General features: G+C 47.0%; 51 non-coding genes and 21 pseudogenes across 51 annotated transcripts; all 72 read left to right on the plus strand.

Moving 5' to 3' along the window:
- The first annotated feature begins 234 nt into the window (after nt 1-234).
- Nucleotides 235-353, plus strand: LOC138493496 (5S ribosomal RNA). The gene has a single exon (XR_011276513.1). It is a non-coding gene; the product is annotated as a 5S ribosomal RNA (ribosomal RNA).
- Nucleotides 354-459: 106 nt separating this feature from the next.
- On the plus strand, nt 460-568 carry LOC138495233 (5S ribosomal RNA; annotated as a pseudogene).
- A 106-nt stretch (nt 569-674) lies between these two features.
- On the plus strand, nt 675-793 carry LOC138494276 (5S ribosomal RNA). Its single transcript, XR_011277221.1, has one exon. It is a non-coding gene; the product is annotated as a 5S ribosomal RNA (ribosomal RNA).
- Nucleotides 794-899: 106 nt separating this feature from the next.
- LOC138494171 (5S ribosomal RNA) lies at nt 900-1,018 on the plus strand. Its single transcript, XR_011277125.1, has one exon. It is a non-coding gene; the product is annotated as a 5S ribosomal RNA (ribosomal RNA).
- A 106-nt stretch (nt 1,019-1,124) lies between these two features.
- Nucleotides 1,125-1,233, plus strand: LOC138494817 (5S ribosomal RNA; annotated as a pseudogene).
- Nucleotides 1,234-1,339: 106 nt separating this feature from the next.
- Nucleotides 1,340-1,458, plus strand: LOC138494177 (5S ribosomal RNA). The gene has a single exon (XR_011277131.1). It is a non-coding gene; the product is annotated as a 5S ribosomal RNA (ribosomal RNA).
- Nucleotides 1,459-1,933: 475 nt separating this feature from the next.
- On the plus strand, nt 1,934-2,042 carry LOC138495563 (5S ribosomal RNA; annotated as a pseudogene).
- Nucleotides 2,043-2,148: 106 nt separating this feature from the next.
- On the plus strand, nt 2,149-2,267 carry LOC138493686 (5S ribosomal RNA). Its single transcript, XR_011276686.1, has one exon. It is a non-coding gene; the product is annotated as a 5S ribosomal RNA (ribosomal RNA).
- Nucleotides 2,268-2,742: 475 nt separating this feature from the next.
- Nucleotides 2,743-2,851, plus strand: LOC138495862 (5S ribosomal RNA; annotated as a pseudogene).
- A 106-nt stretch (nt 2,852-2,957) lies between these two features.
- On the plus strand, nt 2,958-3,076 carry LOC138494418 (5S ribosomal RNA). The gene has a single exon (XR_011277350.1). It is a non-coding gene; the product is annotated as a 5S ribosomal RNA (ribosomal RNA).
- Nucleotides 3,077-3,182: 106 nt separating this feature from the next.
- Nucleotides 3,183-3,301, plus strand: LOC138494301 (5S ribosomal RNA). Its single transcript, XR_011277243.1, has one exon. It is a non-coding gene; the product is annotated as a 5S ribosomal RNA (ribosomal RNA).
- Nucleotides 3,302-3,407: 106 nt separating this feature from the next.
- Nucleotides 3,408-3,526, plus strand: LOC138493672 (5S ribosomal RNA). Its single transcript, XR_011276673.1, has one exon. It is a non-coding gene; the product is annotated as a 5S ribosomal RNA (ribosomal RNA).
- Nucleotides 3,527-4,219: 693 nt separating this feature from the next.
- On the plus strand, nt 4,220-4,338 carry LOC138493508 (5S ribosomal RNA). Its single transcript, XR_011276524.1, has one exon. It is a non-coding gene; the product is annotated as a 5S ribosomal RNA (ribosomal RNA).
- A 106-nt stretch (nt 4,339-4,444) lies between these two features.
- Nucleotides 4,445-4,563, plus strand: LOC138494099 (5S ribosomal RNA). Its single transcript, XR_011277061.1, has one exon. It is a non-coding gene; the product is annotated as a 5S ribosomal RNA (ribosomal RNA).
- Nucleotides 4,564-4,669: 106 nt separating this feature from the next.
- Nucleotides 4,670-4,788, plus strand: LOC138493705 (5S ribosomal RNA). The gene has a single exon (XR_011276703.1). It is a non-coding gene; the product is annotated as a 5S ribosomal RNA (ribosomal RNA).
- A 106-nt stretch (nt 4,789-4,894) lies between these two features.
- Nucleotides 4,895-5,013, plus strand: LOC138494685 (5S ribosomal RNA; annotated as a pseudogene).
- A 106-nt stretch (nt 5,014-5,119) lies between these two features.
- On the plus strand, nt 5,120-5,238 carry LOC138493789 (5S ribosomal RNA). The gene has a single exon (XR_011276780.1). It is a non-coding gene; the product is annotated as a 5S ribosomal RNA (ribosomal RNA).
- A 298-nt stretch (nt 5,239-5,536) lies between these two features.
- Nucleotides 5,537-5,655, plus strand: LOC138494102 (5S ribosomal RNA). Its single transcript, XR_011277062.1, has one exon. It is a non-coding gene; the product is annotated as a 5S ribosomal RNA (ribosomal RNA).
- Nucleotides 5,656-5,761: 106 nt separating this feature from the next.
- On the plus strand, nt 5,762-5,880 carry LOC138493706 (5S ribosomal RNA). Its single transcript, XR_011276704.1, has one exon. It is a non-coding gene; the product is annotated as a 5S ribosomal RNA (ribosomal RNA).
- Nucleotides 5,881-5,986: 106 nt separating this feature from the next.
- Nucleotides 5,987-6,105, plus strand: LOC138494686 (5S ribosomal RNA; annotated as a pseudogene).
- Nucleotides 6,106-6,211: 106 nt separating this feature from the next.
- LOC138493790 (5S ribosomal RNA) lies at nt 6,212-6,330 on the plus strand. The gene has a single exon (XR_011276781.1). It is a non-coding gene; the product is annotated as a 5S ribosomal RNA (ribosomal RNA).
- A 298-nt stretch (nt 6,331-6,628) lies between these two features.
- Nucleotides 6,629-6,747, plus strand: LOC138494179 (5S ribosomal RNA). Its single transcript, XR_011277132.1, has one exon. It is a non-coding gene; the product is annotated as a 5S ribosomal RNA (ribosomal RNA).
- Nucleotides 6,748-8,021: 1,274 nt separating this feature from the next.
- On the plus strand, nt 8,022-8,140 carry LOC138493744 (5S ribosomal RNA). The gene has a single exon (XR_011276739.1). It is a non-coding gene; the product is annotated as a 5S ribosomal RNA (ribosomal RNA).
- Nucleotides 8,141-8,246: 106 nt separating this feature from the next.
- On the plus strand, nt 8,247-8,365 carry LOC138494212 (5S ribosomal RNA). Its single transcript, XR_011277162.1, has one exon. It is a non-coding gene; the product is annotated as a 5S ribosomal RNA (ribosomal RNA).
- Nucleotides 8,366-8,471: 106 nt separating this feature from the next.
- Nucleotides 8,472-8,590, plus strand: LOC138493467 (5S ribosomal RNA). Its single transcript, XR_011276487.1, has one exon. It is a non-coding gene; the product is annotated as a 5S ribosomal RNA (ribosomal RNA).
- A 478-nt stretch (nt 8,591-9,068) lies between these two features.
- LOC138495539 (5S ribosomal RNA) lies at nt 9,069-9,177 on the plus strand (annotated as a pseudogene).
- Nucleotides 9,178-9,282: 105 nt separating this feature from the next.
- Nucleotides 9,283-9,401, plus strand: LOC138497041 (5S ribosomal RNA). The gene has a single exon (XR_011278468.1). It is a non-coding gene; the product is annotated as a 5S ribosomal RNA (ribosomal RNA).
- A 690-nt stretch (nt 9,402-10,091) lies between these two features.
- LOC138493745 (5S ribosomal RNA) lies at nt 10,092-10,210 on the plus strand. Its single transcript, XR_011276740.1, has one exon. It is a non-coding gene; the product is annotated as a 5S ribosomal RNA (ribosomal RNA).
- A 106-nt stretch (nt 10,211-10,316) lies between these two features.
- Nucleotides 10,317-10,435, plus strand: LOC138494213 (5S ribosomal RNA). Its single transcript, XR_011277163.1, has one exon. It is a non-coding gene; the product is annotated as a 5S ribosomal RNA (ribosomal RNA).
- A 106-nt stretch (nt 10,436-10,541) lies between these two features.
- On the plus strand, nt 10,542-10,660 carry LOC138493468 (5S ribosomal RNA). Its single transcript, XR_011276488.1, has one exon. It is a non-coding gene; the product is annotated as a 5S ribosomal RNA (ribosomal RNA).
- Nucleotides 10,661-11,332: 672 nt separating this feature from the next.
- On the plus strand, nt 11,333-11,451 carry LOC138493520 (5S ribosomal RNA). The gene has a single exon (XR_011276535.1). It is a non-coding gene; the product is annotated as a 5S ribosomal RNA (ribosomal RNA).
- Nucleotides 11,452-11,557: 106 nt separating this feature from the next.
- Nucleotides 11,558-11,676, plus strand: LOC138494278 (5S ribosomal RNA). Its single transcript, XR_011277222.1, has one exon. It is a non-coding gene; the product is annotated as a 5S ribosomal RNA (ribosomal RNA).
- Nucleotides 11,677-11,782: 106 nt separating this feature from the next.
- Nucleotides 11,783-11,901, plus strand: LOC138493707 (5S ribosomal RNA). Its single transcript, XR_011276705.1, has one exon. It is a non-coding gene; the product is annotated as a 5S ribosomal RNA (ribosomal RNA).
- Nucleotides 11,902-12,007: 106 nt separating this feature from the next.
- On the plus strand, nt 12,008-12,126 carry LOC138494576 (5S ribosomal RNA). The gene has a single exon (XR_011277493.1). It is a non-coding gene; the product is annotated as a 5S ribosomal RNA (ribosomal RNA).
- Nucleotides 12,127-12,232: 106 nt separating this feature from the next.
- Nucleotides 12,233-12,351, plus strand: LOC138495382 (5S ribosomal RNA). The gene has a single exon (XR_011277604.1). It is a non-coding gene; the product is annotated as a 5S ribosomal RNA (ribosomal RNA).
- A 106-nt stretch (nt 12,352-12,457) lies between these two features.
- Nucleotides 12,458-12,566, plus strand: LOC138495030 (5S ribosomal RNA; annotated as a pseudogene).
- A 106-nt stretch (nt 12,567-12,672) lies between these two features.
- LOC138493540 (5S ribosomal RNA) lies at nt 12,673-12,791 on the plus strand. Its single transcript, XR_011276553.1, has one exon. It is a non-coding gene; the product is annotated as a 5S ribosomal RNA (ribosomal RNA).
- Nucleotides 12,792-12,897: 106 nt separating this feature from the next.
- On the plus strand, nt 12,898-13,016 carry LOC138494280 (5S ribosomal RNA). Its single transcript, XR_011277224.1, has one exon. It is a non-coding gene; the product is annotated as a 5S ribosomal RNA (ribosomal RNA).
- A 106-nt stretch (nt 13,017-13,122) lies between these two features.
- LOC138493708 (5S ribosomal RNA) lies at nt 13,123-13,241 on the plus strand. Its single transcript, XR_011276706.1, has one exon. It is a non-coding gene; the product is annotated as a 5S ribosomal RNA (ribosomal RNA).
- A 106-nt stretch (nt 13,242-13,347) lies between these two features.
- On the plus strand, nt 13,348-13,466 carry LOC138494577 (5S ribosomal RNA). Its single transcript, XR_011277494.1, has one exon. It is a non-coding gene; the product is annotated as a 5S ribosomal RNA (ribosomal RNA).
- A 106-nt stretch (nt 13,467-13,572) lies between these two features.
- LOC138495394 (5S ribosomal RNA) lies at nt 13,573-13,691 on the plus strand. The gene has a single exon (XR_011277605.1). It is a non-coding gene; the product is annotated as a 5S ribosomal RNA (ribosomal RNA).
- Nucleotides 13,692-13,797: 106 nt separating this feature from the next.
- LOC138495106 (5S ribosomal RNA) lies at nt 13,798-13,906 on the plus strand (annotated as a pseudogene).
- A 106-nt stretch (nt 13,907-14,012) lies between these two features.
- LOC138494579 (5S ribosomal RNA) lies at nt 14,013-14,131 on the plus strand. The gene has a single exon (XR_011277496.1). It is a non-coding gene; the product is annotated as a 5S ribosomal RNA (ribosomal RNA).
- Nucleotides 14,132-14,606: 475 nt separating this feature from the next.
- On the plus strand, nt 14,607-14,715 carry LOC138495540 (5S ribosomal RNA; annotated as a pseudogene).
- A 106-nt stretch (nt 14,716-14,821) lies between these two features.
- LOC138494945 (5S ribosomal RNA) lies at nt 14,822-14,930 on the plus strand (annotated as a pseudogene).
- A 106-nt stretch (nt 14,931-15,036) lies between these two features.
- On the plus strand, nt 15,037-15,155 carry LOC138494172 (5S ribosomal RNA). The gene has a single exon (XR_011277126.1). It is a non-coding gene; the product is annotated as a 5S ribosomal RNA (ribosomal RNA).
- A 106-nt stretch (nt 15,156-15,261) lies between these two features.
- On the plus strand, nt 15,262-15,370 carry LOC138495260 (5S ribosomal RNA; annotated as a pseudogene).
- Nucleotides 15,371-15,668: 298 nt separating this feature from the next.
- LOC138494180 (5S ribosomal RNA) lies at nt 15,669-15,787 on the plus strand. Its single transcript, XR_011277133.1, has one exon. It is a non-coding gene; the product is annotated as a 5S ribosomal RNA (ribosomal RNA).
- Nucleotides 15,788-16,262: 475 nt separating this feature from the next.
- LOC138495863 (5S ribosomal RNA) lies at nt 16,263-16,371 on the plus strand (annotated as a pseudogene).
- Nucleotides 16,372-16,477: 106 nt separating this feature from the next.
- On the plus strand, nt 16,478-16,596 carry LOC138495406 (5S ribosomal RNA). The gene has a single exon (XR_011277606.1). It is a non-coding gene; the product is annotated as a 5S ribosomal RNA (ribosomal RNA).
- A 106-nt stretch (nt 16,597-16,702) lies between these two features.
- On the plus strand, nt 16,703-16,821 carry LOC138494633 (5S ribosomal RNA; annotated as a pseudogene).
- Nucleotides 16,822-16,927: 106 nt separating this feature from the next.
- On the plus strand, nt 16,928-17,046 carry LOC138493882 (5S ribosomal RNA). The gene has a single exon (XR_011276863.1). It is a non-coding gene; the product is annotated as a 5S ribosomal RNA (ribosomal RNA).
- Nucleotides 17,047-17,531: 485 nt separating this feature from the next.
- LOC138495636 (5S ribosomal RNA) lies at nt 17,532-17,640 on the plus strand (annotated as a pseudogene).
- Nucleotides 17,641-17,746: 106 nt separating this feature from the next.
- On the plus strand, nt 17,747-17,865 carry LOC138493750 (5S ribosomal RNA). Its single transcript, XR_011276744.1, has one exon. It is a non-coding gene; the product is annotated as a 5S ribosomal RNA (ribosomal RNA).
- Nucleotides 17,866-17,970: 105 nt separating this feature from the next.
- Nucleotides 17,971-18,089, plus strand: LOC138494309 (5S ribosomal RNA). Its single transcript, XR_011277251.1, has one exon. It is a non-coding gene; the product is annotated as a 5S ribosomal RNA (ribosomal RNA).
- A 443-nt stretch (nt 18,090-18,532) lies between these two features.
- On the plus strand, nt 18,533-18,641 carry LOC138495866 (5S ribosomal RNA; annotated as a pseudogene).
- A 106-nt stretch (nt 18,642-18,747) lies between these two features.
- On the plus strand, nt 18,748-18,866 carry LOC138494126 (5S ribosomal RNA). Its single transcript, XR_011277084.1, has one exon. It is a non-coding gene; the product is annotated as a 5S ribosomal RNA (ribosomal RNA).
- A 106-nt stretch (nt 18,867-18,972) lies between these two features.
- Nucleotides 18,973-19,091, plus strand: LOC138497090 (5S ribosomal RNA). The gene has a single exon (XR_011278512.1). It is a non-coding gene; the product is annotated as a 5S ribosomal RNA (ribosomal RNA).
- Nucleotides 19,092-19,197: 106 nt separating this feature from the next.
- On the plus strand, nt 19,198-19,316 carry LOC138494256 (5S ribosomal RNA). Its single transcript, XR_011277202.1, has one exon. It is a non-coding gene; the product is annotated as a 5S ribosomal RNA (ribosomal RNA).
- A 473-nt stretch (nt 19,317-19,789) lies between these two features.
- LOC138495867 (5S ribosomal RNA) lies at nt 19,790-19,898 on the plus strand (annotated as a pseudogene).
- Nucleotides 19,899-20,004: 106 nt separating this feature from the next.
- LOC138495419 (5S ribosomal RNA) lies at nt 20,005-20,123 on the plus strand. Its single transcript, XR_011277608.1, has one exon. It is a non-coding gene; the product is annotated as a 5S ribosomal RNA (ribosomal RNA).
- Nucleotides 20,124-20,229: 106 nt separating this feature from the next.
- LOC138494588 (5S ribosomal RNA) lies at nt 20,230-20,348 on the plus strand. The gene has a single exon (XR_011277504.1). It is a non-coding gene; the product is annotated as a 5S ribosomal RNA (ribosomal RNA).
- A 106-nt stretch (nt 20,349-20,454) lies between these two features.
- On the plus strand, nt 20,455-20,573 carry LOC138495431 (5S ribosomal RNA). The gene has a single exon (XR_011277609.1). It is a non-coding gene; the product is annotated as a 5S ribosomal RNA (ribosomal RNA).
- Nucleotides 20,574-20,894: 321 nt separating this feature from the next.
- LOC138493983 (5S ribosomal RNA) lies at nt 20,895-21,013 on the plus strand. Its single transcript, XR_011276955.1, has one exon. It is a non-coding gene; the product is annotated as a 5S ribosomal RNA (ribosomal RNA).
- Nucleotides 21,014-21,478: 465 nt separating this feature from the next.
- Nucleotides 21,479-21,587, plus strand: LOC138495868 (5S ribosomal RNA; annotated as a pseudogene).
- A 105-nt stretch (nt 21,588-21,692) lies between these two features.
- Nucleotides 21,693-21,811, plus strand: LOC138497092 (5S ribosomal RNA). The gene has a single exon (XR_011278514.1). It is a non-coding gene; the product is annotated as a 5S ribosomal RNA (ribosomal RNA).
- Nucleotides 21,812-21,917: 106 nt separating this feature from the next.
- Nucleotides 21,918-22,036, plus strand: LOC138494782 (5S ribosomal RNA; annotated as a pseudogene).
- Nucleotides 22,037-22,142: 106 nt separating this feature from the next.
- On the plus strand, nt 22,143-22,261 carry LOC138497065 (5S ribosomal RNA). The gene has a single exon (XR_011278490.1). It is a non-coding gene; the product is annotated as a 5S ribosomal RNA (ribosomal RNA).
- A 106-nt stretch (nt 22,262-22,367) lies between these two features.
- On the plus strand, nt 22,368-22,486 carry LOC138495443 (5S ribosomal RNA). The gene has a single exon (XR_011277610.1). It is a non-coding gene; the product is annotated as a 5S ribosomal RNA (ribosomal RNA).
- A 106-nt stretch (nt 22,487-22,592) lies between these two features.
- Nucleotides 22,593-22,711, plus strand: LOC138494027 (5S ribosomal RNA). The gene has a single exon (XR_011276995.1). It is a non-coding gene; the product is annotated as a 5S ribosomal RNA (ribosomal RNA).
- Nucleotides 22,712-22,817: 106 nt separating this feature from the next.
- Nucleotides 22,818-22,933, plus strand: LOC138494660 (5S ribosomal RNA; annotated as a pseudogene).
- Nucleotides 22,934-23,039: 106 nt separating this feature from the next.
- Nucleotides 23,040-23,158, plus strand: LOC138494832 (5S ribosomal RNA; annotated as a pseudogene).
- The last annotated feature ends 144 nt before the right edge of the window (nt 23,159-23,302 follow it).

A 23,302-nucleotide genomic window follows, 5' to 3' on the forward strand; every position in this document is an offset into this window, starting at 1 on the left:
TACTCTTAGCATTTCTCAATTTTAGGGCTACACCACAATGAATGTGCCCGATCTCGGAAGCTAAGCAGTTTCGGGCCTAGTTAGTACCTGGATGGGAGACCGCTTGGGAATACCAGGTGCTGTAGGCTTTTTTGTGCTCCATGTTCAGGCAGTGAGCCATTTCTCAATTGGCATTCAAAACTGCATGGTCTAGCCAACTAGATGCTTAAAGGTACAAATCTCAGAAGGCCCAGAGCCTACGGCCACACCACACTGAATGCGCCTGATCTCGTCTGATCTCAGAAGCTAAGCAGTGTTGGGCCTAGTTAGTACCTGGATGGGAGACCGCCTGGGAATACCAGGTGCTGTAGGCTTTTTTGTGCTCCATGTTCAGGCAGTGAGCCATTTCTCAATTGGCTTTCAAAACTGCATGGTCTAGCCAACTAGATGCTTAAAGGTACAAATCTCAGAAGGCCCAGAGCCTAAGGCCATACCACACTGAATGCGTCTGATCTCAGAAGCTAAGCAGTGTCGGGCCTAGTTAGTACCTGGATGGGAGACCGCCTGGGAATACCAGGTGCTGTAGGCATTTTTGTGCTCCATGTTCAGGCAGTGAGCCATTTCTCAATTGGCTTTCAAAACTGCATGGTCTAGCCAACTAGATGCTTAAAGGTACAAATCTCTGAAGGCCCAGACCCTACGGCCACACCACACTGAATGCGCCTGATCTCGTCTGATCTCAGAAGCTAAGCAGTGTCGAGCCTAGGTAGTACCTGGATGGGAGACCGCCTGGGAATACCAGGTGCTGTAGGCTTTTTTGTGCTCCATGTTCAGGCAGTGAGCCAATTCTCAATTGGCTTTCAAAACTGCATGGTCTAGCCAACTAGATGCTTAAAGGTACAAATCTCAGAAGTCCCAGAGCCTACGGCCACACCACACTGAATCCGCCTGATCTCGTCTGATCTCAGAAACTAAGCAGTGTCGGGCCTAGTTAGTACCTGGATGGGAGACCACCTGGGAATACCAGGTGCTGTAGGCTTTTTTGTGCTCCATGTTCAGGCAGTGAGCCATTTCTCAATTGGCTTTCAAAACTGCATGGTCTAGCCAACTAGATGCTTAAAGGTACAAATCTCAGAAGGCCCAGAGCCTACGGCCACACCACACTGAATGCGCCTGATCTCAGAAGCTAAGCAGTGTCGGGCCTAGTTAGTACCTGGATGGGAGACCGCCTGGGAATACCAGGTGCTGTAGGCTTTTTTGTGCTCCATGTTCAGGCAGTGAGCCATTTCTCAATTGGCTTTCAAAACTGCATGGTCTAGCCAACTAGATGCTTAAAGGTACAAATCTCAGAAGGCCCAGAGCCTACGGCCACACCACACTGAATGTGCCTGATCTCGTCTGATCTCAGAAGCTAAGCAGTGTCGGGCCTAGTTAGTACCTGGATGGGAGACTGCCTGGGAATATCAGGTGCTGTAGGCTTTTTTGTGCTCTATGATTAGTAATTGTGCCACTTCTCAATTTCTTTTTAAATTTGCTTATGATTCCAAAATAAATGTATCCCTTTTAATAGCGGAAATGTTGGACAACAACATGAGGGCTGGCGCTACCTATTTACATAAAATTAACATACGGGTAGTGTGTTCATGGGTAATAAATCTACCTTCACATGTAATGCAGTTCAGAGAATATTGAGTCCATAAAGAGTCTTGAAAGAAAGCCATGGTTGTGTTGGTTGTTCTCTCCAACTCCCTGTAACAGAAACAGGATGGATGGAGTAAAGTTATCCAACCAGACATAGGAGTCCTGAATGGGCCCACAAGTCTTATATATCTCGCCTGATCGAGCCTGATCGAGTGCTGATCGGGTGATGAGCGTGGTATCATGTTGCAAGTGGCTTTATGGCTTAGCTTACTAACTGTAAATGCATAAGAGTAATACTCTTAGCATTTCTCAATTTTAGGGCTACACCACAATGAATGCCCCCGATCTCGGAAGCTAAGCAGTGTCGGGCCTAGTTAGTACCTGGATGGGAGACCGCCTGGGAATACCAGGTGCTGTAGGCTTTTTTGTGCTCCATGTTCAGGCAGTGAGCCATTTCTCAATTGGCTTTCAAAACTGCATGGTCTAGCCAACTAGATGCTTAAAGGTACAAATCTCAGAAGGCCCAGAGCCTACGGCCACACCACACTGAATGTGCCTGATCTCGTCTGATCTCAGAAGCTAAGCAGTGTCGGGCCTAGTTAGTACCTGGATGGGAGACCGCCTGGGAATATCAGGTGCTGTAGGCTTTTTTGTGCTCTATGATTAGTAATTGTGCCACTTCTCAATTTCTTTTTAAATTTGCTTATGATTCCAAAATAAATGTATCCCTTTTAATAGCGGAAATGTTGGACAACGACATGAGGGCTGGCGCTACCTATTTACATAAAATTAACATACGGGTAGTGTGTTCATGGGTAATAAATCTACCTTCACATGTAATGCAGTTCAGAGAATATTGAGTCCATAAAGAGTCCTGAAAGAAAGCCATGGTTGTGTTGGTTGTTCTCTCCAACTCCCTGCAACAGAAACAGGATGGATGGAGTAAAGTTATCCAACCAGACATAGGAGTCCTGAATGGGCCCACAAGTCTTATATATCTCGCCTGATCGAGCCTGATCGAGCGCTGATCGGGTGATGAGCGTGGTATCATGTTGCAAGTGGCTTTATGGCTTAGCTTACTAACTGTAAATGCATAAGAGTAATACTCTTAGCATTTCTCAATTTTAGGGCTACACCACAATGAATGCGCCCGATCTCGGAAGCTAAGCAGTTTCGGGCCTAGTTAGTACCTGGATGGGAGACCGCCTGGGAATACCAGGTGCTGTAGGCTTTTTTGTGCTCCATGTTCAGGCAGTGAGCCATTTCTCAATTGGCTTTCAAAACTGCATGGTCTAGCCAACTAGATGCTTAAAGGTACAAATCTCAGAAGGCCCAGAGCCTACGGCCACACGACACTGAATGCGCCTGATCTCGTCTGATCTCAGAAGCTAAGCAGTATCGGGCCTAGTTAGTACCTGGATGGGAGACCGCCTGGGAATACCAGGTGCTGTAGGCTTTTTTGTGCTCCATGTTCAGGCAGTGAGCCATTTCTCAATTGGCTTTCAAAACTGCATGGTCTAGCCAACTAGATGCTTAAAGGTACAAATCTCAGAAGGCCCAGAGCCTATGGCCACACCACACTGAATGCGCCTGATCTCGTCTGATTTCAGAAGCTAAGCAGTGTCGGGCCTAGTTAGTACCTGGATGGGAGACCGCCTGGGAATACAGGGTGCTGTAGGCTTTTTTGTGCTCCATGTTCAGGCAGTGAGCCATTTCTCAATTGGCTTTCAAAACTGCATGGTCTAGCCAACTAGATGCTTAAAGGTACAAATCTCAGAAGGCCCAGAGCCTACGGCCACACCACACTGAATGTGCCTGATCTCTTCTGATCTCAGAAGCTAAGCAGTGTCGGGCCTAGTTAGTACCTGGATGGGAGACCGCCTGGGAATACCAGGTGCTGTAGGCTTTTTTGTTGTGCTCTATGATTAGTAATTGTGCCACTTCTCAATTTCTTTTTAAATTTGCTTATGATTCCAAAATAAATGTATCCCTTTTAATAGCGGAAATGTTGGACAACAACATGAGGGCTGGCGCTACCTATTTACATAAAATTAACATACGGGTAGTGTGTTCATGGGTAATAAATCTACCTTCACATGTAATGCAGTTCAGAGAATATTGAGTCCATAAAGAGTCTTGAAAGAAAGCCATGGTTGTGTTGGTTGTTCTCTCCAACTCCCTGCAACAGAAACAGGATGGATGGAGTAAAGTTATCCAACCAGACATAGGAGTCCTGAATGGGCCCACAAGTCTTATATATCTCGCCTGATCGAGCCTGATCGAGCGCTGATCGGGTGATGAGCGTGGTATCATGTTGCAAGTGGCTTTATGGCTTAGCTTACTAACTGTAAATGCATAAGAGTAATACTCTTAGCATTTCTCAATTTTAGGGCTACACCACAATGAATGCGCCCGATCTCGGAAGCTAAGCAGTTTCGGGCCTAGTTAGTACCTGGATGGGAGACCGCTTGGGAATACCAGGTGCTGTAGGCTTTTTTGTGCTCCATGTTCAGGCAGTGAGCCATTTCTCAATTGGCATTCAAAACTGCATGGTCTAGCCAACTAGATGCTTAAAGGTACAAATCTCAGAAGGCCCAGAGCCTACGGCCACACCACACTGAATGCGCCTGATCTCGTCTGATCTCAGAAGCTAAGCAGTGTTGGGCCTAGTTAGTACCTGGATGGGAGACCGCCTGGGAATACCAGGTGCTGTAGGCTTTTTTGTGCTCCATGTTCAGGCAGTGAGCCATTTCTCAATTGGCTTTCAAAACTGCATGGTCTAGCCAACTAGATGCTTAAAGGTACAAATCTCAGAAGGCCCAGAGCCTAAGGCCATACCACACTGAATGCGCCTGATCTCGTCTGATTTCAGAAGCTAAGCAGTGTCGGGCCTAGTTAGTACCTGGATGGGAGACCGCCTGGGAATACCAGGTGCTGTAGGCTTTTTTGTGCTCCATGTTCAGGCAGTGAGCCATTTCTCAATTGGCTTTCAAAACTGCATGGTCTAGCCAACTAGATGCTTAAAGGTACAAATCTCCGAAGGCCCAGACCCTACGGCCACACCACACTGAATGCGCCTGATCTCGTCTGATCTCAGAAGCTAAGCAGTGTCGGGCCTAGTTAGTACCTGGATGGGAGACCGCCTGGGAATACCAGGTGCTGTAGGCTTTTTTGTGCTCCATGTTCAGGCAGTGAGCCATTTCTCAATTGGCTTTCAAAACTGCATGGTCTAGCCAACTAGATGCTTAAAGGTACAAATCTCAGAAGACCCAGAGCCTACGGCCACACCACACTGAATCCGCCTGATCTCGTCTGATCTCAGAAACTAAGCAGTGTCGGGCCTAGTTAGTACCTGGATGGGAGACGACCTGGGAATACCAGGTGCTGTAGGCTTTTTTGTGCTCCATGTTCAGGCAGTGAGCCATTTCTCAATTGGCTTTCAAAACTGCATGGTCTAGCCAACTAGATGCTTAAAGGTACAAATCTCAGAAGGCCCAGAGCCTACGGCCACACCACACTGAATGCGCCTGATCTCGTCTGATCTCAGAAGCTAAGCAGTGTCAGGCCTAGTTAGTACCTGGATGGGAGACCGCCTGGGAATACCAGGTGCTGTAGGCTTTTTTGTGCTCCATGTTCAGGCAGTGAGCCATTTCTCAATTGGCTTTCAAAACTGCATGGTCTAGCCAACTAGATGCTTAAAGGTACAAATCTCAGAACGCCTGATCTCGTCTGATCTCAGAAGCTAAGCAGTGTCGGGCCTAGTTAGTACCTGGATGGGAGACCGCCTGGGAATACCAGGTGCTGTAGGCTTTTTTGTGCTCCATGTTCAGGCAGTGAGCCATTTCTCAATTGGCTTTCAAAACTGCATGGTCTAGCCAACTAGATGCTTAAAGGTACAAATCTCAGAAGGCCCAGAGCCTAAGGCCATACCACACTGAATGCGCCTGATCTCGTCTGATTTCAGAAGCTAAGCAGTGTCGGGCCTAGTTAGTACCTGGATGGGAGACCGCCTGGGAATACCAGGTGCTGTAGGCTTTTTTGTGCTCCATGTTCAGGCAGTGAGCCATTTCTCAATTGGCTTTCAAAACTGCATGGTCTAGCCAACTAGATGCTTAAAGGTACAAATCTCCGAAGGCCCAGACCCTACGGCCACACCACACTGAATGCGCCTGATCTCGTCTGATCTCAGAAGCTAAGCAGTGTCGGGCCTAGTTAGTACCTGGATGGGAGACCGCCTGGGAATACCAGGTGCTGTAGGCTTTTTTGTGCTCCATGTTCAGGCAGTGAGCCATTTCTCAATTGGCTTTCAAAACTGCATGGTCTAGCCAACTAGATGCTTAAAGGTACAAATCTCAGAAGTCCCAGAGCCTACGGCCACACCACACTGAATCCGCCTGATCTCGTCTGATCTCAGAAACTAAGCAGTGTCGGGCCTAGTTAGTACCTGGATGGGAGACGACCTGGGAATACCAGGTGCTGTAGGCTTTTTTGTGCTCCATGTTCAGGCAGTGAGCCATTTCTCAATTGGCTTTCAAAACTGCATGGTCTAGCCAACTAGATGCTTAAAGGTACAAATCTCAGAAGGCCCAGAGCCTACGGCCACACCACACTGAATGCGCCTGATCTCGTCTGATCTCAGAAGCTAAGCAGTGTCAGGCCTAGTTAGTACCTGGATGGGAGACCGCCTGGGAATACCAGGTGCTGTAGGCTTTTTTGTGCTCCATGTTCAGGCAGTGAGCCATTTCTCAATTGGCTTTCAAAACTGCATGGTCTAGCCAACTAGATGCTTAAAGGTACAAATCTCAGAACGCCTGATCTCGTCTGATCTCAGAAGCTAAGCAGTGTCGGGCCTAGTTAGTACCTGGATGGGAGACCGCCTGGGAATACCAGGTGCTGTAGGCTTTTTTGTGCTCCATGTTCAGGCAGTGAGCCATTTCTCAATTGGCTTTCAAAACTGCATGGTCTAGCCAACTAGATGCTTAAAGCTACAAATCTCAGAAGGCCCAGAGCCTACGGCCACACCACACTGAATGTGCCTGATCTCGTCTGATCTCAGAAGCTAAGCAGTGTCGGGCCTAGTTAGTACCTGGATGGGAGACTGCCTGGGAATATCAGGTGCTGTAGGCTTTTTTGTGCTCTATGATTAGTAATTGTGCCACTTCTCAATTTCTTTTTAAATTTGCTTATGATTCCAAAATAAATGTATCCCTTTTAATAGCGGAAATGTTGGACAACAACATGAGGGCTGGCGCTACCTATTTACATAAAATTAACATACGGGTAGTGTGTTCATGGGTAATAAATCTACCTTCACATGTAATGCAGTTCAGAGAATATTGAGTCCATAAAGAGTCTTGAAAGAAAGCCATGGTTGTGTTGGTTGTTCTCTCCAACTCCCTGTAACAGAAACAGGATGGATGGAGTAAAGTTATCCAACCAGACATAGGAGTCCTGAATGGGCCCACAAGTCTTATATATCTCGCCTGATCGAGCCTGATCGAGCGCTGATCGGGTGATGAGCGTGGTATCATGTTGCAAGTGGCTTTATGGCTTAGCTTACTAACTGTAAATGCATAAGAGTAATACTCTTAGCATTTCTCAATTTTAGGGCTACACCACAATGAATGCGCCCGATCTCAGAAGCTAAGCAGTGTCGGGCCTAGTTAGTACCTGGATGGGAGACCGCCTGGGAATATCAGGTGCTGTAGGCTTTTTTGTGCTCTATGATTAGTAATTGTGCCACTTCTCAATTTCTTTTTAAATTTGCTTATGATTCCAAAATAAATGTATCCCTTTTAATAGCGGAAATGTTGGACAACAACATGAGGGCTGGCGCTACCTATTTACATAAAATTAACATACGGGTAGTGTGTTCATGGGTAATAAATCTACCTTCACATGTAATGCAGTTCAGAGAATATTGAGTCCATAAAGAGTCCTGAAAGAAAGCCATGGTTGTGTTGGTTGTTCTCTCCAACTCCCTGCAACAGAAACAGGATGGATGGAGTAAAGTTATCCAACCAGACATAGGAGTCCTGAATGGGCCCACAAGTCTTATATATCTCGCCTGATCGAGCCTGATCGAGCGCTGATCGGGTGATGAGCGTGGTATCATGTTGCAAGTGGCTTTATGGCTTAGCTTACTAACTGTAAATGCATAAGAGTAATACTCTTAGCATTTCTCAATTTTAGGGCTACACCACAATGAATGCGCCCGATCTCGGAAACTAAGCAGTTTCGGGCCTAGTTAGTACCTGGATGGGAGACCGCCTGGGAATACCAGGTGCTGTAGGCTTTTTTGTGCTCCATGTTCAGGCAGTGAGCCATTTCTCAATTGGCTTTCAAAACTGCATGGTCTAGCCAACTAGATGCTTAAAGGTACAAATCTCAGAAGGCCCAGAGCCTACGGCCACACCACACTGAATGCGCCTGATCTCGTCTGATCTCAGAAGCTAAGCAGTATCGGGCCTAGTTAGTACCTGGATGGGAGACCGCCTGGGAATACCAGGTGCTGTAGGCTTTTTTGTGCTCCATGTTCAGGCAGTGAGCCATTTCTCAATTGGCTTTCAAAACTGCATGGTCTAGCCAACTAGATGCTTAAAGGTACAAATCTCAGAAGGCCCAGAGCCTACGGCCACACCACACTGAATGCGCCTGATCTCGTCTGATTTCAGAAGCTAAGCAGTGTCGGGCCTAGTTAGTACCTGGGTGGGAGACCGCCTGGGAATACAGGGTGCTGTAGGCTTTTTTGTGCTCCATGTTCAGGCAGTGAGCCATTTCTCAATTGGCTTTCAAAACTGCATGGTCTAGCCAACTAGATGCTTAAAGGTACAAATCTCAGAAGGCCCAGAGCCTACGGCCACACCACACTGAATGTGCCTGATCTCGTCTGATCTCAGAAGCTAAGCAGTGTCGGGCCTAGTTAGTACCTGGATGGGAGACCGCCTGGGAATACCAGGTGCTGTAGGCTTTTTTGTTGTGCTCTATGATTAGTAATTGTGCCACTTCTCAATTTCTTTTTAAATTTGCTTATGATTCCCAAATAAATGTATCCCTTTTAATAGCGGAAATGTTGGACAACAACATGAGGGCTGGCGCTACCTATTTACATAAAATTAACATACGGGTAGTGTGTTCATGGGTAATAAATCTACCTTCACATGTAATGCAGTTCAGAGAATATTGAGTCCATAAAGAGTCTTGAAAGAAAGCCATGGTTGTGTTGGTTGTTCTCTCCAACTCCCTGTAACAGAAACAGGATGGATGGAGTAAAGTTATCCTACCAGACATAGGAGTCCTGAATGGGCCCACAAGTCTTATATATCTCGCCTGATCGAGACTGATCGAGCGCTGATCGGGTGATGAGCGTGGTATCATGTTGCAAGTGGCTTTATGGCTTAGCTTACTAACTGTAAATGCATAAGAGTAATACTCTTAGCATTTCTCAATTTTAGGGCTACACCACAATGAATGCGCCCGATCTCGGAAGCTAAGCAGTGTCGGGCCTAGTTAGTACCTGGATGGGAGACCGCCTGGGAATACCAGGTGCTGTAGGCTTTTTTGTGCTCCATGTTCAGGCAGTGAGCCATTTCTCAATTGGCTTTCAAAACTGCATGGTCTAGCCAACTAGATGCTTAAAGGTACAAATCTCAGAAGACCAGAGCCTACGGCCATACCACACTGAATGTGCCTGATCTCGTCTGATCTCAGAAGCTAAGCAGTGTCGGGCCTAGTTAGTACCTGGATGGGAGACCGCCTGGGAATATCAGGTGCTGTAGGCTTTTTTGTGCTCTATGATTAGTAATTGTGCCACTTCTCAATTTCTTTTTAAATTTGCTTATGATTCCAAAATAAATGTATCCCTTTTAATAGCGGAAATGTTGGACAACAACATGAGGGCTGGCGCTACCTATTTACATAAAATTAACATACGGGTAGTGTGTTCATGGGTAATAAATCTACCTTCACATGTAATGCAGTTCAGAGAATATTGAGTCCATAAAGAGTCCTGAAAGAAAGCCATGGTTGTGTTGGTTGTTCTCTCCAACTCCCTGCAACAGAAACAGGATGGATGGAGTAAAGTTATCCAACCAGACATAGGAGTCCTGAATGGGCCCACAAGTCTTATATATCTCGCCTGATCGAGCCTGATCGAGCGCTGATCGGGTGATGAGCGTGGTATCATGTTGCAAGTGGCTTTATGGCTTAGCTTACTAACTGTAAATGCATAAGAGTAATACTCTTAGCATTTCTCAATTTTAGGGCTACACCACAATGAATGCGCCCGATCTCGGAAACTAAGCAGTTTCGGGCCTAGTTAGTACCTGGATGGGAGACCGCCTGGGAATACCAGGTGCTGTAGGCTTTTTTGTGCTCCATGTTCAGGCAGTGAGCCATTTCTCAATTGGCTTTCAAAACTGCATGGTCTAGCCAACTAGATGCTTAAAGGTACAAATCTCAGAAGGCCCAGAGCCTACGGCCACACCACACTGAATGCGCCTGATCTCGTCTGATCTCAGAAGCTAAGCAGTATCGGGCCTAGTTAGTACCTGGATGGGAGACCGCCTGGGAATACCAGGTGCTGTAGGCTTTTTTGTGCTCCATGTTCAGGCAGTGAGCCATTTCTCAATTGGCTTTCAAAACTGCATGGTCTAGCCAACTAGATGCTTAAAGGTACAAATCTCAGAAGGCCCAGAGCCTACGGCCACACCACACTGAATGCGCCTGATCTCGTCTGATTTCAGAAGCTAAGCAGTGTCGGGCCTAGTTAGTACCTGGGTGGGAGACCGCCTGGGAATACAGGGTGCTGTAGGCTTTTTTGTGCTCCATGTTCAGGCAGTGAGCCATTTCTCAATTGGCTTTCAAAACTGCATGGTCTAGCCAACTAGATGCTTAAAGGTACAAATCTCAGAAGGCCCAGAGCCTACGGCCACACCACACTGAATGTGCCTGATCTCGTCTGATCTCAGAAGCTAAGCAGTGTCGGGCCTAGTTAGTACCTGGATGGGAGACCGCCTGGGAATACCAGGTGCTGTAGGCTTTTTTGTTGTGCTCTATGATTAGTAATTGTGCCACTTCTCAATTTCTTTTTAAATTTGCTTATGATTCCCAAATAAATGTATCCCTTTTAATAGCGGAAATGTTGGACAACAACATGAGGGCTGGCGCTACCTATTTACATAAAATTAACATACGGGTAGTGTGTTCATGGGTAATAAATCTACCTTCACATGTAATGCAGTTCAGAGAATATTGAGTCCATAAAGAGTCTTGAAAGAAAGCCATGGTTGTGTTGGTTGTTCTCTCCAACTCCCTGCAACAGAAACAGGATGGATGGAGTAAAGTTATCCTACCAGACATAGGAGTCCTGAATGGGCCCACAAGTCTTATATATCTCGCCTGATCGGGTGATGAGCGTGGTATCATGTTGCAAGTGGCTTTATGGCTTAGCTTACTAACTGTAAATGCATAAGAGTAATACTCTTAGCATTTCTCAATTTTAGGGCTACACCACAATGAATGCGCCCGATCTCGGAAGCTAAGCAGTTTCGGGCCTAGTTAGTACCTGGATGGGAGACCGCTTGGGAATACCAGGTGCTGTAGGCTTTTTTGTGCTCCATGTTCAGGCAGTGAGCCATTTCTCAATTGGCATTCAAAACTGCATGGTCTAGCCAACTAGATGCTTAAAGGTACAAATCTCAGAAGGCCCAGAGCCTACGGCCACACCACACTGAATGCGCCTGATCTCGTCTGATCTCAGAAGCTAAGCAGTGTTGGGCCTAGTTAGTACCTGGATGGGAGACCGCCTGGGAATACCAGGTGCTGTAGGCTTTTTTGTGCTCCATGTTCAGGCAGTGAGCCATTTCTCAATTGGCTTTCAAAACTGCATGGTCTAGCCAACTAGATGCTTAAAGGTACAAATCTCAAAAGGCCCAGAGCCTAAGGCCATACCACACTGAATGCGCCTGATCTCGTCTGATCTCAGAAGCTAAGCAGTGTCAGGCCTAGTTAGTACCTGGGTGGGAGACCGCCTGGGAATACCAGGTGCTGTAGGCTTTTTTGTGCTCCATGTTCAGGCAGTGAGCCATTTCTCAATTGGCTTTCAAAACTGCATGGTCTAGCCAACTAGATGCTTAAAGGTACAAATCTCCGAAGGCCCAGACCCTACGGCCACACCACACTGAATGCGCCTGATCTCGTCTGATCTCAGAAGCTAAGCAGTGTCGGGCCTAGTTAGTACCTGGATGGGAGACCGCCTGGGAATACCAGGTGCTGTAGGCTTTTTTGTGCTCCATGTTCAGGCAGTGAGCCATTTCTCAATTGGCTTTCAAAACTGCATGGTCTAGCCAACTAGATGCTTAAAGGTACAAATCTCAGAAGTCCCAGAGCCTACGGCCACACCACACTGAATCCGCCTGATCTTGTCTGATCTCAGAAACTAAGCAGTGTCGGGCCTAGTTAGTACCTGGATGGGAGACCACCTGGGAATACCAGGTGCTGTAGGCTTTTTTGTGCTCCATGTTCAGGCAGTGAGCCATTTCTCAATTGGCTTTCAAAACTGCATGGTCTAGCCAACTAGATGCTTAAAGGTACAAATCTCAGAAGGCCCAGAGCCTACGGCCACACCACACTGAATGCGCCTGATCTCGTCTGATCTCAGAAGCTAAGCAGTGTCGGGCCTAGTTAGTACCTGGATGGGAGACCGCCTGGGAATACCAGGTGCTGTAGGCTTTTTTGTGCTCCATGTTCAGGCAGTGAGCCATTTCTCAATTGGCTTTCAAAACTGCATGGTCTAGCCAACTAGATGCTTAAAGGTACAAATCTCAGAAGGCCCAGAGCCTACGGCCACACCACACTGAATGCGCCTGATCTCAAAAGCTAAGCAGTGTCGGGCCTAGTTAGTACCTGGATGGGAGACCGCCTGGGAATACCAGGTGCTGTAGGCTTTTTTGTGCTCCATGTTCAGGCAGTGAGCCATTTCTCAATTGGCTTTCAAAACTGCATGGTCTAGCCAACTAGATGCTTAAAGGTACAAATCTCAGAAGGCCCAGAGCCTACGGCCACACCACACTGAATGCGCCTGATCTCGTCTGATCTCAGAAGCTAAGCATTGTTGGGCCTAGTTAGTACCTGGATGGGAGACCGCCTGGGAATACCAGGTGCTGTAGGCTTTTTTGTGCTCCATGTTCAGGCAGTGAGCCATTTCTCAATTGGCTTTCAAAACTGCATGGTCTAGCCAACTAGATGCTTAAAGGTACAAATCTCAGAAGGCCCAGAGCCTAAGGCCATACCACACTGAATGCGCCTGATCTCGTCTGATCTCAGAAGCTAAGCAGTGTCAGGCCTAGTTAGTACCTGGGTGGGAGACCGCCTGGGAATACCAGGTGCTGTAGGCTTTTTTGTGCTCCATGTTCAGGCAGTGAGCCATTTCTCAATTGGCTTTCAAAACTGCATGGTCTAGCCAACTAGATGCTTAAAGGTACAAATCTCCGAAGGCCCAGACCCTACGGCCACACCACACTGAATGCGCCTGATCTCGTCTGATCTCAGAAGCTAAGCAGTGTCGGGCCTAGTTAGTACCTGGATGGGAGACCGCCTGGGAATACCAGGTGCTGTAGGCTTTTTTGTGCTCCATGTTCAGGCAGTGAGCCATTTCTCAATTGGCTTTCAAAACTGCATGGTCTAGCCAACTAGATGCTTAAAGGTACAAATCTCAGAAGTCCCAGAGCCTACGGCCACACCACACTGAATCCGCCTGATCTTGTCTGATCTCAGAAACTAAGCAGTGTCGGGCCTAGTTAGTACCTGGATGGGAGACCACCTGGGAATACCAGGTGCTGTAGGCTTTTTTGTGCTCCATGTTCAGGCAGTGAGCCATTTCTCAATTGGCTTTCAAAACTGCATGGTCTAGCCAATTAGATGCTTAAAGGTACAAATCTCAGAAGGCCCAGAGCCTACGGCCACACCACACTGAATGCGCCTGATCTCGTCTGATCTCAGAAGCTAAGCAGTGTCGGGCCTAGTTAGTACCTGGATGGGAGACCGCCTGGGAATACCAGGTGCTGTAGGCTTTTTTGTGCTCCATGTTCAGGCAGTGAGCCATTTCTCAATTGGCTTTCAAAACTGCATGGTCTAGCCAACTAGATGCTTAAAGGTACAAATCTCAGAAGGCCCAGAGCCTACGGCCACACCACACTGAATGCGCCTGATCTCAAAAGCTAAGCAGTGTGGGGCCTAGTTAGTACCTGGATGGGAGACCGCCTGGGAATACCAGGTGCTGTAGGCTTTTTTGTGCTCCATGTTCAGGCAGTGAGCCATTTCTCAATTGGCTTTCAAAACTGCATGGTCTAGCCAACTAGATGCTTAAAGGTACAAATCTCAGAAGGCCCAGAGCCTACGGCCACACCACACTGAATGTGCCTGATCTTGTCTGATCTCAGAAGCTAAGCAGTGTCGGGCCTAGTTAGTACCTGGATGGGAGACTGCCTGGGAATATCAGGTGCTGTAGGCTTTTTTGTGCTCTATGATTAGTAATTGTGCCACTTCTCAATTTCTTTTTAAATTTGCTTATGATTCCAAAATAAATGTATCCCTTTTAATAGCGGAAATGTTGGACAACAACATGAGGGCTGGCGCTACCTATTTACATAAAATTAACATACGGGTAGTGTGTTCATGGGTAATAAATCTACCTTCACATGTAATGCAGTTCAGAGAATATTGAGTCCATAAAGAGTCTTGAAAGAAAGCCATGGTTGTGTTGGTTGTTCTCTCCAACTCCCTGTACTAGAAACAGGATGGATGGAGTAAAGTTATCCAACCAGACATAGGAGTCCTGAATGGGCCCACAAGTCTTATATATCTCGCCTGATCGAGCCTGATCGAGCGCTGATCGGGTGATGAGCGTGGTATCATGTTGCAAGTGGCTTTATGGCTTAGCTTACTAACTGTAAATGCATAAGAGTAATACTCTTAGCATTTCTCAATTTTAGGGCTACACCACAATGAATGCGCCCGATCTCGGAAGCTAAGCAGTGTCGGGCCTAGTTAGTACCTGGATGGGAGACCGCCTGGGAATACCAGGTGCTGTAGGCTTTTTTGTGCTCCATGTTCAGGCAGTGAGCCATTTCTCAATTGGCTTTCAAAACTGCATGGTCTAGCCAACTAGATGCTTAAAGGTACAAATCTCAGAAGGCCCAGAGCCTACGGCCACACCACACTGAATGTGCCTGATCTCAGAAGCTAAGCAGTGTCGGGCCTAGTTAGTACCTGGATGGGAGACCGCCTGGGAATACCAGGTGCTGTAGGCTTTTTTGTGCTCCATGTTCAGGCAGTGAGCCATTTCTCAATTGGCTTTCAAAACTGCATGGTCTAGCCAACTAGATGCTTAAAGGTACAAATCTCAGAAGTCCCAGAGCCTACGGCCACACCACACTGAATCCGCCTGATCTCGTCTGATCTCAGAAACTAAGCAGTGTCGGGCCTAGTTAGTACCTGGATGGGAGACCACCTGGGAATACCAGGTGCTGTAGGCTTTTTTGTGCTCCATGTTCAGGCAGTGAGCCATTTCTCAATTGGCTTTCAAAACTGCATGGTCTAGCCAACTAGATGCTTAAAGGTACAAATCTCAGAAGGCCCAGAGCCTACGGCCACACCACACTGAATGCGTCTGATCTCAGAAGCTAAGCAGTGTCAGGCCTAGTTAGTACCTGGATGGGAGACCGCCTGGGAATACCAGGTGCTGTAGGCTTTTTTGTGCTCCATGTTCAGGCAGTGAGCCATTTCTCAATTGGCTTTCAAAACTGCATGGTCTAGCCAACTAGATGATTAAAGGTACAAATCTCAGAACGCCTGATCTCGTCTGATCTCAGAAGCTAAGCAGTGTCGGGCCTAGTTAGTACCTGGATGGGAGACCGCCTGGGAATACCAGGTGCTGTAGGCTTTTTTGTGCTCCATGTTCAGGCAGTGAGCCATTTCTCAATTGGCTTTCAAAACTGCATGGTCTAGCCAACTAGATGCTTAAAGGTACAAATCTCAGAAGGCCCAGAGCCTACGGCCACACCACACTGAATGTGCCTGATCTCGTCTGATCTCAGAAGCTAAGCAGTGTCGGGCCTAGTTAGTACCTGGATGGGAGACTGCCTGGGAATATCAGGTGCTGTAGGCTTTTTTGTGCTCTATGATTAGTAATTGTGCCACTTCTCAATTTCTTTTTAAATTTGCTTATGATTCCAAAATAAATGTATCCCTTTTAATAGCGGAAATGTTGGACAACAACATGAGGGCTGGCGCTACCTATTTACATAAAATTAACATACGGGTAGTGTGTTCATGGGTAATAAATCTACCTTCACATGTAATGCAGTTCAGAGAATATTGAGTCCATAAAGAGTCTTGAAAGAAAGCCATGGTTGTGTTGGTTGTTCTCTCCAACTCCCTGTAACAGAAACAGGATGGATGGAGTAAAGTTATCCAACCAGACATAGGAGTCCTGAATGGGCCCACAAGTCTTATATATCTCGCCTGATCGAGCCTGATCGAGCGCTGATCGGGTGATGAGCGTGGTATCATGTTGCAAGTGGCTTTATGGCTTAGCTTACTAACTGTAAATGCATAAGAGTAATACTCTTAGCATTTCTCAATTTTAGGGCTACACCACAATGAATGCGCCCGATCTCGGAAGCTAAGCAGTTTCGGGCCTAGTTAGTACCTGGATGGGAGACCGCCTGGGAATACCAGGTGCTGTAGGCTTTTTTGTGCTCCATGTTCAGGCAGTGAGCCATTTCTCAATTGGCTTTCAAAACTGCATGGTCTAGCCAACTAGATGCTTAAAGGTACAAATCTCAAAAGGCCCAGAGCCTACGGCCACACCACACTGAATGCGCCTGATCTCGTCTGATCTCAGAAGCTAAGCAGTGTCGGGCCTAGTTAGTACCTGGATGGGAGACCGCCTGGGAATACCAGGTGCTGTAGGCTTTTTTGTGCTCCATGTTCAGGCAGTGAGCCATTTCTCAATTGGCTTTCAAAACTGCATGGTCTAGCCAACTAGATGCTTAAAGGTACAAATCTCAGAAGGCCCAGAGCCTAAGGCCACACCACACTGAATGCGCCTGATCTCGTCTGATTTCAGAAGCTAAGCAGTGTCGGGCCTAGTTAGTACCTGGATGGGAGACCGCCTGGGAATACAGGGTGCTGTAGGCTTTTTTGTGCTCCATGTTCAGGCAGTGAGCCATTTCTCAATTGGCTTTCAAAACTGCATGTTCTAGCCAACTAGATGCTTAAAGGTACAAATCTCAGAAGGCCCAGAGCCTACGGCCACACCACACTGAATGCGCCTGATCTCGTCTGATCTCAGAAGCTAAGCAGTGTCGGGCCTAGTTAGTACCTGGATGGGAGACCGCCTGGGAATACCAGGTTCTGTAGGCTTTTTTGTGCTCTATGATTAGTAATTGTGCCACTTCTCAATTTCTTTTTAAATTTGCTTATGATTCCAAAATAAATGTATCCCTTTTAATAGCGGAAATGTTGGACAACAACATGAGGGCTGGCGCTACCTATTTAAATAAAATTAACATACGGGTAGTGTGTTCATGGGTAATAAATCTACCTTCACATGTAATGCAGTTCAGAGAATATTGAGTCCATAAAGAGTCTTGAAAGAAAGCCATGGTTGTGTTGGTTGTTCTCTCCAACTCCCTGCAACAGAAACAGGATGGATGGAGTAAAGTTATCCAACCAGACATAGGAGTCCTGAATGGGCCCACAAGTCTTATATATCTCGCCTGATCGAGCCTGATCGAGCCTGATCCAGCGCTGATCGGGTGATGAGCGTGGTATCATGTTGCAAGTGGCTTTATGGCTTAGCTTACTAACTGTAAATGCATAAGAGTAATACTCTTAGCATTTCTCAATTTTAGGGCTACACCACAATGAATGCGCCCGATCTCGGAAGCTAAGCAGTTTAGGGCCTAGTTAGTACCTGGATGGGAGACCGCCTGGGAATACCAGGTGCTGTAGGCTTTTTTGTGCTCCATGTTCAGGCAGTGAGCCATTTCTCAATTGGCTTTCAAAACTGCATGGTCTAGCCAACTAGATGCTTAAAGGTACAAATCTCAGAAGGCCCAGAGCCTACGGCCACACCACACTGAATGCGCCTGATCTCATCTGATCTCAGAACCTAAGCAGTGTCGGGCCTAGTTAGTACCTGGATGGGAGACCGCCTGGGAATACCAGGTGCTGTAGGCTTTTTGTGCTCCATGTTCAGGCAGTGAGCCATTTCTCAATTGGCTTTCAAAACTGCATGGTCTAGCCAACTAGATGCTTAAAGGTAGAAATCTCAGAAGGCCCAGAGCCTACGGCCACACCACACTGAATGCGCCTGATCTCATCTGATCTCAGAAGCTAAGCAGTGTCGGGCCTAGTTAGTACCTGGATGGGAGACCACCTGGGAATACCAGGTGCTGTAGGCTTTTTTGTGCTCTATGATTAGTAATTGTGCCACTTCTCAATTTCTTTTTAAATTTGCTTATGATTCCAAAATAAATGTATCCCTTTTAATAGCGGAAATGTTGGACAACAACATGAGGGCTGGCGCTACCTATTTACATAAAATTAACATACGGGTAGTGTGTTCATGGGTAATAAATCTACCTTCACATGTAATGCAGTTCAGAGAATATTGAGTCTTGAAAGAAAGCCATGGTTGTGTTGGTTGTTCTCTCCAACTCCCTGCAACATAAACAGGATGGATGGAGTAAAGTTATCCTACCAGACATAGGAGTCCTGAATGGGCCCACAAGTCTTATATATCTCGCCTGATCGGGTGATGAGCGTGGTATCATGTTGCAAGTGGCTTTATGGCTTAGCTTACTAACTGTAAATGCATAAGAGTAATACTCTTAGCATTTCTCAATTTTAGGGCTACACCACAATGAATGCGCCCGATCTCGGAAGCTAAGCAGTTTCGGGCCTAGTTAGTACCTGGATGGGAGACCGCCTGGGAATACCAGGTGCTGTAGGCTTTTTTGTGCTCCATGTTCAGGCAGTGAGCCATTTCTCAATTGGCTTTCAAAACTGCATGGTCTAGCCAACTAGATGCTTAAAGGTACAAATCTCAGAAGGCCCAGAGCCTACGGCCACACCACACTGAATGCGCCTGATCTCGTCTGATCTCAGAAGCTAAGCAGTGTCGGGCCTAGTTAGTACCTGGATGGGAGACAGCCTGGGAATACCAGGTGCTGTAGGCTTTTTTGTGCTCCATGTTCAGGCAGTGAGCCATTTCTCAATTGGCTTTCAAAACTGCATGGTCTAGCCAACTAGATGCTTAAAGGTACAAATCTCAGAAGGCCCAGAGCCTACGGCCACACCACACTGAATGCGCCTGATCTCGTCTGATCTCAGAAGCTAAGCAGTGTCGGGCCTAGTTAGTACCTGGATGGGAGACCGCCTGGGAATATCAGGTGCTGTAGGCTTTTTTGTGCTCCATGTTCAGGCAGTGAGCCATTTCTCAATTGGCTTTCAAAACTGCATGGTCTAGCCAACTAGATGCTTAAAGGTACAAATCTCAGAATGCCCAGAGTCTTCGGCCACACCACACTGAATGTCCCTGATCTCGTCTGATCTCAGAAGCTAAGCAGTGTCGGGCCTAGTTAGTACCTGGATGGGAGACCACCTGGGAATACCAGGTGCTGTAGGCTTTTTTGTGCTCTATGATTAGTAATTGTGCCACTTCTCAATTTCTTTTTAAATTTGCTTATGATTCCAAAATAAATGTATCCCTTTTAATAGCGGAAATGTTGGACAACAACATGAGGGCTGGCGCTACCTATTTACATAAAATTAACATACGGGTAGTGTGTTCATGGGTAATAAATCTACCTTCACATGTAATGCAGTAATGCAGTTCAGAGAATATTGAGTCCATAAAGAGTCTTGAAAGAAAGCCATGGTTGTGTTGGTTGTTCTCTCCAACTCCCTGCAACAGAAACAGGATGGATGGAGTAAAGTTATCCAACCAGACATAACAGTCCTGAATGGGCCCACAAGTCTTATATATCTCGCCTGATCGAGCGCTGATCGGGTGATGAGCGTGGTATCATGTTGCAAGTGGCTTTATGGCTTAGCTTACTAACTGTAAATGCATAAGAGTAATACTCTTAGCATTTCTCAATTTTAGGGCTACACCACAATGAATGCGCCCGATCTCGGAAGCTAAGCAGTTTCGGGCCTAGTTAGTACCTGGATGGGAGACCGCCTGGGAATACCAGGTGCTGTAGGCTTTTTTGTGCTCCATGTTCAGGCAGTGAGCCATTTCTCAATTGGCTTTCAAAATTGCATGGTCTAGCCAACTAGATGCTTAAAGGTACAAATCTCAGAAGGCCCAGAGCCTACGGCCACACCACACTGAATGCGCCTGATCTCGTCTGATCTCAGAAGCTAAGCAGTGTCGGGCCTAGTTAGTACCTGGATGGGAGACCGCCTGGGAATACCAGGTGCTGTAGGCTTTTTTGTGCTCCATGTTCAGGCAGTGAGCCATTTCTCAATTGGCTTTCAAAACTGCATGGTCTAGCCAACTAGATGCTTAAAGGTACAAATCTCAGAAGGCCCAGAGCCTACGGCCACACCACACTGAATGCGCCTGATCTCGTCTGATTTCAGAAGCTAAGCAGTGTCAGGCCTAGTTAGTACCTGGATGGGAGACCGCCTGGGAATACAGGGTGCTGTAGGCTTTTTTGTGCTCCATGTTCAGGCAGTGAGCCATTTCGCAATTGGCTTTCAAAACTGCATGTTCTAGCCAACTAGATGCTTAAAGGTACAAATCTCAGAAGGCCCAGAGCCTACGGCCACACCACACTGAATGCGCCTGATCTCGTCTGATCTCAGAAGCTAAGCAGTGTCGGGCCTAGTTAGTACCTGGATGGGAGACCGCCTGGGAATACCAGGTGCTGTAGGCTTTTTTGTGCTCCATGTTCAGGCAGTGAGCCATTTCTCAATTGGCTTTCAAAACTGCATGGTCTAGCCAACTAGATGCTTAAAGGTACAAATCTCAGAAGGCCCAGAGCCTACGGCCACACCACACTGAATGCGTCTGATCTCAGAAGCTACGCAGTGTCTGGCCTAGTTAGTACCTGGATGGGAGACAGCCTGGGAATACCAGGTGCTGTAGGCTTTTTTGTGCTCCATGTTCAGGCAGTGAGCCATTTCTCAATTGGCTTTCAAAACTGCATGGTCTAGCCAACTAGATGCTTAAAGGTACAAATCTCAGAAGGCCCAGAGCCTTCGGCCACACCACACTGAATGTGCCTGATCTCGTCTGATCTCAGAAGCTAAGCAGTGTCGGGCCTAGTTAGTACCTGGATGGGAGACCGCCTGGGAATACCAGGTGCTGTAGGCTTTTTTGTGCTCTATGATTAGTAATTGTGCCACTTCTCAATTTCTTTTTAAATTTGCTTATGATTCCAAAATAAATGTATCCCTTTTAATAGCGGAAATGTTGGACAACAACATGAGGGCTGGCGCTACCTATTTACATAAAATTAACATACGGGTAGTGTGTTCATGGGTAATAAATCTACCTTCACATGTAATGCAGTTCAGAGAATATTGAGTCCATAAAGAGTCTTGAAAGAAAGCCATGGTTGTGTTGGTTGTTCTCTCCAACTCCCTGCAACAGAAACAGGATGGATGGAGTAAAGTTATCCTACCAGACATAGGAGTCCTGAATGGGCCCACAAGTCTTATATATCTCGCCTGATCGAGCGCTGATCGGGTGATGAGCGTGGTATCATGTTGCAAGTGGCTTTATGGCTTAGCTTACTAAATGTAAATGCATAAGAGTAATACTCTTAGCATTTCTCAATTTTAGGGCTACACCACAATGAATGCGCCCGATCTCGGAAGCTAAGCAGTTTCGGGCCTAGTTAGTACCTGGATGGGAGACCGCCTGGGAATACCAGGTGCTGTAGGCTTTTTTGTGCTCCATGTTCAGGCAGTGAGCCATTTCTCAATTGCTTTCAAAACTGCATGGTCTAGCCAACTAGATGCTTAAAGGTACAAATCTCAAAAGGCCCAGAGCTTACGGCCACACCACACTGAATGCGCCTGATCTCGTCTGATCTCAGAAGCTAAGCAGTGTCGGGCCTAGTTAGTACCTGGATGGGAGACCGCCTGGGAATACCAGGTGCTGTAGGCTTTTTTGTGCTCCATGTTCAGGCAGTGAGCCATTTCTCAATTGGCTTTCAAAACTGTATGGTCTAGCCAACTAGATGCTTAAAGGTACAAATCTCAGAAGGCCCAGAGCCTAAGGCCACACCACACTGAATGCGCCTGATCTCGTCTGATCTCAGAAACTCAGCAGTGTCGGGCCTAGTTAGTACCTGGATGGGAGACCGCCTGGGAATACCAGGTGCTGTAGGCTTTTTTGTGCTCCATGTTCAGGCAGTGAGCCATTTCTCAATTGGCTTTCAAAACTGCATGGTCTAGCCAACTAGATGCTTAAAGGTACAAATCTCAGAAGGCCCAGAGCCTATGGCCACACCACACTGAATGCGCCTGATCTCGTCTGATCTCAGAAGCTAAGCAGTGTCGGGCCTAGTTAGTACCTGGATGGGAGACCGCCTGGGAATACCAGGTGCTGTAGGCTTTTTTGTGCTCCATGTTCAGGCAGTGAGCCATTTCTCAATTGGCTTTCAAAACTGCATGGTCTAGCCAACTAGATGCTTAAAGGTACAAATCTCAGAAGGCCCAGAGCCTACGGCCACACCACACTGAATGCGCCTGATCTCGTCTGATCTCAGAAGCTAAGCAGTGTCGGGCCTAGTTAGTACCTGGATGGGAGACCGCCTGGGAATACCAGGTGCTGTAGGCTTTTTTGTGCTCCATGTTCAGGCAGTGAGCCATTTCTCAATTGGCTTTCAAAACTGCATGGTCTAGCCAACTAGATGCTTAAAGGTACAAATCTCAGAAGGCCCAGAGCCTACGGCCACACCACACTGAATGCGCCTGATCGCGTCTGATCTCAGAAGCTAAGCAGTGTCGGGCCTAGTTAGTACCTGGATGGGAGACCGCCTGGGAATACCAGGTGCTGTAGGATTTTTTGTGCTCCATGTTCAGGCAGTGAGCCATTTCTCAATTGGCTTTCAAAACTGCATGGTCTAGCCAACTAGATGCTTAAAGGTACAAATCTCAGAAGGCCCAGAGCCCACGGCCACACCACACTGAATGCGCCTGATCTCTGATCTCAGAAGCTAAGCAGTGTCGGGCCTAGTTAGTACCTGGATGGGAGACCGCCTGGGAATACCAGGTGCTGTAGGCTTTTTTGTGCTCCATGTTCAGGCAGTGAGCCATTTCTCAATTGGCTTTCAAAACTGCATGGTCTAGCCAACTAGATGCTTAAAGGTACAAATCTCAGAAGGCCCAGAGCCTACGGCCACACCACACTGAATGCGCCTGATCTTGTCTGATCTCAGAAGCTAAGCAGTGTCGGGTCTAGTTAGTACCTGGATGGGAGACCGCCTGGGAATACCAAGTTCTGTAGGCTTTTTTGTGCTCTATGATTAGTAATTGTGCCACTTCTCAATTTCTTTTTAAATTTGCTTATGATTCCAAAATAAATGTATCCCTTTTAATAGCGGAAATGTTGGACAACAACATGAGGGCTGGCGCTACCTATTTACATAAAATT

The sequence above is a fragment of the Ambystoma mexicanum genome, chromosome 10 (genome assembly GCF_040938575.1).
Source record: "Ambystoma mexicanum isolate Mex_15411 chromosome 10, UKY_AmexF1_1, whole genome shotgun sequence".
NCBI lineage: Eukaryota > Metazoa > Chordata > Amphibia > Caudata > Ambystomatidae > Ambystoma > Ambystoma mexicanum.